Source organism: Triturus cristatus, chromosome 11, assembly GCF_964204655.1.
Source record: "Triturus cristatus chromosome 11, aTriCri1.1, whole genome shotgun sequence".
Lineage (NCBI taxonomy): Eukaryota > Metazoa > Chordata > Amphibia > Caudata > Salamandridae > Triturus > Triturus cristatus.
In genome coordinates, this window is record NC_140594.1 from 477,726,502 (window position 1) to 477,735,854 (window position 9,353).

At 45.4% G+C, this 9,353-nt stretch overlaps 1 pseudogene; it reads right to left on the reverse strand.

The window, feature by feature from the left end:
• Positions 1–5,422: 5,422 nt before the first annotated feature.
• On the reverse strand, positions 5,423–5,767 carry LOC146784447 (Nuclear RNase P; annotated as a pseudogene).
• Positions 5,768–9,353: the final 3,586 nt, after the last annotated feature.

Genomic DNA, 9,353 nt, shown 5'->3' on the forward strand with positions numbered 1-9,353 from the left:
TTTACGGAAGAAAAAGAGTGGGGATCTCAGGTTGTGTGTAGATTTAAGGTCATTAAATCAGAATATTCTAGTAGACTGCCATCCATTACCTCTTATACATGAGATGCTAGCGAAGATAGGGAAATCCAAGGTCTTCTCCACTATAGATTTACACTCTGCTTATCATCAGATTAAACTCACTTCAGACTGCCAAGCACTTACTGCGTTTGTAACTCCCTTTGGAGCCTACAAATACTTAAGATTGCCGTTTGGGTTAGCATCGGCAGCAAGTGTTTTCCAAAAACTTATGGATGGTCTTTTTGGGGATATCCCACAAGTACAGGCATATCAGGATGATGTACTAATACATACCGAAACTGAAGAGGAACATATAGAAATTCTGAAGAAAGTTTTGTCCACATTGCAAGACAGAGGCATGACAGTTAAGGCTAATAAATGCAGATTGTTAGTCGATAATGTTGAATATTTAGGTCACAACATTTCATGTGAAGGTATAAAACCTAAATTCTGCAATGTAGAAGCAATACGTGATGCGCCACCACCCACCGACAAGGATGCTTTGCGATCATTTTTAGGCCTGTGCGAATATTACGCTAGGTTTGTGCCAGGCTATGCACAATTAATCCAACCATTAAGACCTCTCTTAAAAAAAGGGATTAAATTTGAATGGAGTGACACTTTGCATGAAGTCTTTGAGAAAGTGAAGTTATTGGTTATCAATGCTCCAGCTTTACATTCATTTGTTTCAGATGCAAAATCTTTCATTTCAGTGGATGCCAGCCAGAAAGGTCTGGGTGCAGTTTTTGGTCAATGGATACATGGCAAGGAGAAAACTGTTGCGTTTGCCTCTCGCACTTTGACTCCTACAGAGTGCAACTATAGCACAATTGAGCGGGAGGCACTCGCTATAGTTTGGGCGGTACAGAAATTTAAGACGTACATTTGGGGCACTCGTTGTGAGATTTTCACAGATCACAAACCACTAGTCTCTTTACTGTGTGGCAATGGTTTGGGGAAATCTTCAGCGAGACTCGTTAGATTATTATCCAAATTGCAAGAATATAATCTTAACATTGTGTACATTCAAGGAGGTAAAAATGTTCGGGCTGACTGTTTGTCTCGGATACCTCTGCCTGATTGTAGTGGAGGTGAGGATGACTTCCACAAATATTGTGTAGTAGGTCTTATAGATGCTGTTGACAAATGTAATGGGAGTATTTCTCAGGAAGAGTGGGCTGCCGCAATGGATATTGATGAAATACTTAAGAAGGTGGAGAGTTTCAACAAGAGCAAATGGCCAGCTGAAAAGGGGTTGAGTAATGAGTTAAGAAGTTTTGCTCAAATCAGTGAGCAAATTTCGTTTGAAAATGGGGTTTGTGTAAGGAATGGATTGTTTGTCCCTCCTACATCGTTAAGGAATAAGATCATAGATATTGCACACGAAGGACATTTAGGGATTTCTGCAACTTGTAAAATTCTTAGGAACATATTCTGGTGGCCATCCATGGACAAACAAGTAGCATTGTTCGTAGAGAATTGTCCAAGTTGTGTGGTATCAGACAAACATTGGAAAGTTCATGTAAAACCTTTGATCACCGTTCCCTTTCCAGAACTACCTTGGGACAAAATTGCTCTAGATTTCTCAGGTCCATTCAACATATTGCCCTCTGATAAAAAATACTGCATAGTGACGATAGACTATCATTCTAAATGGATTTATTATTCATTTGTTGAAGCAGCTAATTCTACCAACGCTATTTCATTTCTTCAAAACATCTTTAAAGGTGAAGGTACTCCCAGTTTTGTGGTTACTGACAATGGCCAACATTTTACCTCACAGCAATTTACTAATTTTCTTGAGGGTGCTGACATAAAACATTGTCGTGTTGCACTTTATAGTCCATCATCTAATGGATTAGTTGAGAGGGCCAACAGATTTATTAAAGAAGGGGTACATACAGCTATTGCAACAAAGGTTGAGGTAGGAGCTTTCTTACAAAAGAAAGTATGGGCTTACTTGACGACACCTCATTCCACTACTGGTATATCACCCTTCAAAGCACTCAGGGGAAGAGAGGCCAGATCTAAACTGGTGCCACATTGGTTCAAGAATGTGGAAGCTGGTTCTTTGTTGTTGGGAAAAAGAAACATCATGAGGAATTTACAAGAGGTGAAAACTAGAGTTGAAAACAAGCAATTGGTTCAAAAAAGGAACTATGATGGCATCTCTGTTCATCATGTTCCTCTTATTGAAGTAAATGATTGGGTTATCATAAAGAAACCTTTCAAGGTGGTCAAAGGTCAATCTAAGTTTACTTTGCCAGTTAAAGTAGAAAAAGTTACCGAGTCCTCTGTGTTCTTAGGGAATAAGGGGTGGTGGAATAAAAACAGTGTGGTTAAGGTTTCTGATAACCAAGTTAAGATTTTCAACAAAGTTTATTCAGATGTATTTAATGAAGGAGATGATGGGTTTGATTTTGGTCCTGATTTGAATGACAACTCTAATCTGGATAACATTACTCCCAATCATGATTTGGATGTCAATCCTGATTTGGATGTCAGTATTGACTCTTCAGATCAAGTCACCTGTTCCATGGGTGAGGTATCTACTCGTGATCATCGCGTTTGTAAGATGCCACAAAGGTTCAATGACTATGTAATGTATTGATCACTATTATTGTTTTAGGTTTTGTTGTTTTGGTTATGGGGGGAGGGTATGTGGTATTCAGTGTATAAGCTTTAGGTGTTGTTCCTTTAATTAGAATGTTCCATGTTAGAATCCTGGCTAGGTCATGGGCTTGTAGATTGCTGTGCGGCAGTTATGATTTGACCAGGATCCTGACGAGTCGCCTTTCCAGCATATCTTGTAACCTTGTTAATGAAGCTGTACCAGATATATCTAATGGTAATAAACCTATCTTGGATTCATCCTAACGTGTGAGTTGGAGTTCGTATATCGTGGAGCCTGCTACATGCTATTTAAATTATGTGTGTAAATACTGGGACAGACCACCCGATCTGAGGCATACAATGTCTGCACTTATATACAGGGACAGAACAAAGGCAAAAGCATGCATCTCTTAAGTACCTGTGAAGGGATAGCAAACTGTGGGGCATATCAACTACAAACGGCGATAAACATCGTAAAGCGCGCTTAGCGCTAATACATTTATCGCCATCTATCGCTGGAATATATTGCCCGGATAGCGCGTTATTAACAACGCATTTTTCCAAGGCAATAAATATTTCAGCAATAGCGGCAAAATTGCAGGAATATCGCTGAAAATCCAGCGATTTTCCTGCAGCGATCGGGAAAACCTTGTTGATAGAGAGATGTGGATTCAGCCATAGAATCCACCTCCCATTATATGTATAGGTAAGTCTGAATTTTTGCAGTCGTTTGCTTATGGCGATAATCGCGGTTAGCGCGACTTTTTATATCGCAACGCGGGCATTGATAATAGGGAGAACTTGTCTCTGCGACTGTTTCCTAGTACTTTCAGCGCGGAACGCCTACTTTGCATGTCATTAGCGATAAATATCGCCGACATGCAAAGCGGCGTTATTGCCAGTAAACTGTCGCTAAAAGCAGTTAGCGACAGCTTGCTAATAGGGCGATAAAAATATCGCCGCTTAAGCAGCAAAAAGTGCAGCTAAAGCGGCGATACTGCCCTTGATAATATGCCACAGAGTGCTTTGGTTTCCCCTCCGTGGCATTTACATTTGTTTAAGGTTTCAGGCCACCTCCAGTCAAGATATTCAAACAAAAGGAGACCTGATGGCCCCTTAACTTCGGCCTGGCTGGAGGTAAAAAAAACAAGCACTGGCATAGCCAATAGGTCTCGCCTTTGGGACCTTATAAGTATTTAGTTATACAGCACAATATCCTTGGTGCAACAACATCAACTGTTACATGGCTAAACACTTGTAAGGTCCCAAAAGCGAGACCTATTGGCTATGCCAATGCTTGTTACTACTAAGCACTGCTTCAGCCTGATTTCAATCACAGCAAGTTGCCCCTCACACTCACTCCCGAAGTCCCTTAGAGACACTCAGCCTGCCTTGGGAGCTCACAGACAAAACATGCTTCAGAGAGACATTTATCTATGCTTCTGACAACCACGACTCTTCCTTAGACAACTTGTAAAGTAGCCCTCGAACGCTGTTGATATCCAGTCCTTAGCTGGCCAAAAATGTCCTGGTCTTCAGCGGCTTGGGAGGTAGTTCCCCCAAGCTACTTTACTGGGATTTGCTTTTTCGGCGTATAACCACCCCATATGGATGTTTTCATGAGCAGCAGCAACAAGGACACGTGCGAGCGTGTCCGGGTAAAGTGTCTCCACAAAGCCCACATGACGCATCTTTAATTCTCTCTAATTTGCTTGCCTCTGCCGCTCGGCCCGAGCAATTTTGTGTTCAAAGAGCAAAATTAAAAAATAATAGCAGAGTGCATGCCGAACAATTTCCGTTTATGTTCATTAGTTTCAGACTGGAAGGGTTGGGGTTATCGACAGCTGAGCTTTCAGCAGCTAAGAATATGAAGCGGCCCCCATCCTCGTGAGGACTTTACCAACGCAGTCGCAGCGACGCATTAGAAGAGGCACAAGTGTGAACAAACCCCCCGGGTAAAAGCGTCTTATTTGCCAGTGTAGCACCTATTAGCTCCCAATACTCTTCCATCGGGGTTCGATTTTAAAACGTGCTTCTGGTAAAAGGCAAGACGCACCTATTATCTGTTTCATGATTTAGTCACATCTAATGACGTTGTTTCTATAAAACGTGTCTTGGCAAAAGAAAACAGTGCTTTTCAAGTATGTAAAATCATCAATGGGTGCCTTCAAGACAACACAGTGGAACACGTGGTTGTGTAGTTAAGTAATCGGTACTGCATTATGTAACGTACCACTATTTGCACGGAAAATGGGGGACCAACCCTGTGTCATGATTACACAGCGGTGCACACTTTGTTCTAGGAGGCAAGGTGCACTGAGTATACGAGGGACTCCGAATTACACCGTTCAGACTCAGCTACTGGTGCGTGTTGCAGCATATGCCGCACAAGAACACGCGCTCGTAAAATGTAAAATTGAATATACGGTGTACGAAGGGCATAATGCAGCTTTATGTGCTACTACGACTCCTGCCTCCTGTGTCGCCCGTTCACTGCGCGCCCCCCTAGACCGGGATACTGCCCCCTCCCACCGAAAAGCCCCACCCACCCAGTGTCCATCCAAAAGCCCAAAGGCGGATGAAAGCCTAGAGTGGGCAGACCTAGCTGTGCCCGGATGTCACCGGAGAGGGGACACTGTACACAACGGGCTTGAGGGGGTGCATCCGGGCACGTTCACAGCAACAACAATACATGCCGCCCAACCCGCGATGACGGCGTGAAAGCACCACCAGCGGTGTGTCAAAGCGGGATGACAGTAGTCTGAATTAGGTTATGAGACGTCATTACCTCACCTCCGCCATTGCACTCAGAGGAGTGCCAGCCGCGAGCCACTTTCAATGCCCGGAGGAGGTAAGCATCAACGATTACCAGGTACATGGCCACACGTGTCCTGCCACCCCCTACGGACCCGAGTCTCTGGGAGCTCGCTCCCCTTTTCAGGGGATGCTCCACTGCGTGGGTTACAGAGAAAATATGGGTGGGCAAGGCGCCTGTGCGATTAAGCTGGTCGGGTCTACCCCGTCTCCAGGTGCGGGCAGGCATCTGCCCTCTTACTCTGGCAGGAGTCTGACCTCTGGCTCAGAGGCTCTCTCTGCCTAGCTGGTGCTATCGACAAAGGAAGGGGAGAGGGATCCTTGGCTAATGCACCCCGGGCCTAACGCTCCTTGGACCGTCTGCACAAGCCGTGGACAGGTAAGGAGATGGGAACAACCAGGATCTGGGGGTCAAACCCGGGGCCCTCCTACCTGCAGAGCATGCGCTCTACCCTGTGCTACACGCCTTGACCGAAGCACGGGCCCGCCTCTGTTCCTGCCCGAGGCTACAAGCCCAGCCCCCTACATGTCCTACGCGGGGCACCAACTCCCCCCAGCTGCCGCCTCTTTGCACCCTGGAGGGCTACGCTGTTCTTAGGAGCTGTACTACCCCCCTTAGGCAGACTGCATCCCCAGCAATGGTCAGGCGATCGCTGCCAAATTGACCACGGGCTAGCTAGGAAGGGGGGTAGTTGGCTTACCGCACAAGCACAAGGAGGACAGCCAAAAGACTACGGCTCATTAAAAAGTCCGGGCAGAGCAGCACCGCTATAAAAGGAAGCCGACTTCCCTCCTGTTCTTTGGCCTTTTAAGGGCCGCAGAAATAGGAGTGCGATGCCAAAGTGACATTTGAAAAAGCCAGTTTTGTCAAGCAGAGGGTATCCACCACGTTCACAAACACGAGCTCGCTGCTTCAGAATAAGGACATTTATCCTATGTTTTCTAGGCAGGAACTAAACCCTGTGGGGCTTATTTACAAGCCCCTTGCGCCACAGGTGCACCACTGTTTCCCCCGTGTTAAAAGTGATGCAGTGGCGGCGCAAAGACCTTGTAATTAAGCCTCTGTTTGTTTGCAGGCGATCAGGAGAATACTTGTGGATCTGTTGACGGCAAACAAATAAAATAAATAACAGTCTAAGCTTCCATGACCTGAAAGATATTTTGATTTAGGCAGCATTTTAGTTCTGGTGGCTACGTCCCCTTAAAAGAATGAACCCTCTCATGCAAATCTTCCGCTTTTGAAATTTAATAATACAGTTAAGCAATGGTGGTAGGAATCTCTTAAATGTGCGTGTAACAAGAGGGAGAGAGAGGACTAGTTAGCTAGTCCGAGTCCCCGAGGGTCTATATGTGATTAAACAAAGAGGACTAGTTTAAGTTGACCAAAGTGTTACAGTACTCAAATTAGTTCTGTCACGGGCACCTTGTTGGTGTATTCATGAAGCCCTCACCCACCAACCTAGTTGGTGGCATGCTTCATCATCGGGCCCACCCAGTGACACCTAGTATGTCCCGGGTGTGCTACGACGCCTGATTACAGCGGAGCTGGTATATTGCTGAGAGTGCAGTGAGGTTGGGTGAGTTGTGATTTAAAACGGCTTGGAGGTGGTCCCAGTACCCGAGGGTAAATTAGATTTTAATAACTGGGCCGTCCCCAGCGGTTAAAAGTAAGGCTACAGGACGCATGAGGGTGGCGAGTTACTGCCCCCTGCGTCCTTCAGATGGTCGACATGTTTCAGCCAGTGCCTTAGAGTATTCTGGCTTTCCTCAGGACCGTTTTTTTAAAAAGGTGTGGTGAAATAAAACAGACTTAGTGTTGTGGTACAGACTATGTGATACACTCACTAAGGCGTTTTTCTATATGTGAGAGGGAGATTCCCTTCTCATGCATACGCTTTGGGTTATTAGCCAAGGCTTCCTGGAGGGAAGCGGTAAGGGGATTACCAGTCTTTCTGGTCAGTGCCTGCCTTGTACCTGTTGTCCCGCCGTCGTCCTCCGGTAGATAGATTATTTTAAAACACAGGGATCTTAAAAAGCCCGGGAGTTGTGCGCGGGCGCGTGCTAGCACGAGCTCCATCTGTTTCCAATTAACAGGAACGCGAGATTGGGCGTGATAATTGGAAACAGATGGCGCTGATGCTCGCTCCCAAGCACCCTAGGCCAGGGCAGAAAGAAGGCGGGACATGCACCCGCCATGGGCCAATTGCGTGCTGTCTTTCTTAGAAAGATGCATGCAAAGGCCAATCGTGGTTTAAGCACACACACAAGTGTGTGTTCAGCTTTGATAAGCCCTTACTAAATGCCTTGCAGAGCAGCGCATGCGCACTGGCTCAGGTGAGACCTAAAAACACCCCTCGCTGCCTGCATGTTGCTGCTGGAAATGGAAAGCAGACAACATGCAGGCGGTGCTGAACGTGTCCCAGTGACTTACACCAGGACAAGTTCAGCATATTTCTGTAGGGCCCAACTTCTTGGCAGGGGGGACGGCGTCCAACCTGTGAAAAGAGTGGGTGGATACTGTGTACCTGCGTGTACCCACGACTCATGCCCTGCTTCTGACAAACTTTAAATAAAGCTTTTAGGTGGGAGGGGGAGCCCCCTGAATGGGAAGGGCTGCAAGGGCCTGCATTCAGCCACTGTAACTATATCACACACTGGACCCTAACCTGAGTCCAACAAAATGCAAAATGATGCCCCATCCACCCCATTGATGAGGAGTACCTAAAATATCACTCTTAGGGTCTTGGTTTGAATGGGGACCACTTTAGGGAATCCTGTACTCCATCAACCTCTTTCCCACTGTAGCTACTTTAACCTACTTTAAGTCCCATTTTAAGACCTAATTTGAGCTAACTTATCTTCAGAAGCAGATTAAAATATTTATTTATACTCAGCCATGGCCAGCCACGTTGCCCAACTGGAGTGAGGGGAAAGCTGTGCCATCCTGGACCGCTGCTCAACAAGGGGGAAACCCCATTCCTCATTATCTCCTATGACTCCCTGATGCGCATTTAAGCGCGATGCCGACCCGTGGCGTTTGTAGCCACGTTGCCCAGCTGGAGTCGGGGAAAGCCATGCCACCTTGGACCGCTGCACAGCTGGGGGGAAAATGACATTCCCAGTGATCCTCTTTGATGCCTTGAAGTGCACTTATACTGAGAAGTGGTGACCCGCTGCGTTAGCAGGTCACGCACGGGTTGCACAGCGTATACACATAGGTATTATCAAATTAATACTCATCCACCATAGTAATCCAAATGTTGTCTTATTTATTTAAAAAAGTTTTGACATTCTTTATCCATTTTGTTACAACTTCACGTCAAGAGATGCGTAATCCGTAACTTCTTAGTTTTTAAATTCAGTGTATTGCCCATCCAGGCCTATACATGAATGTTATTCGAATTTCCAAGCATCCACCAGATTCGGTACATTTCCTTTACTCAATGCATTTCGGTTTGTGAAAAACCTTCGTCAGGAGTATCTATAAATTGTAAAAATGTATTTATTAACATCGCAAGACATTTGAACCCCAAAATAAACTTAATGTCTCCATATCAAAGCAAATTACTGAACATTCCAATGCATCACCCCCGACCCAACTCCAAAACTTTAATTTCAAAAATACCGTGTGTGACATGCGAACCTCCATTAATACGATCCTCCCCTTCCATCAAAATCTTGAAAAGAACCTGTGCTTTTAACCCACACGCTTATTTTGAAACCGCCCTTCAAAAGCAATCCCTCCTGAACTTAAGCCCCTCCGTGTCTAATTAACCAAACACCCGTTACACTCCAATCCTCCCTCTAGCTCAGTTTAAACACCTTTACCATCCCCCTTTAGCATACCTGATGTAAAATTTTGCAACGCT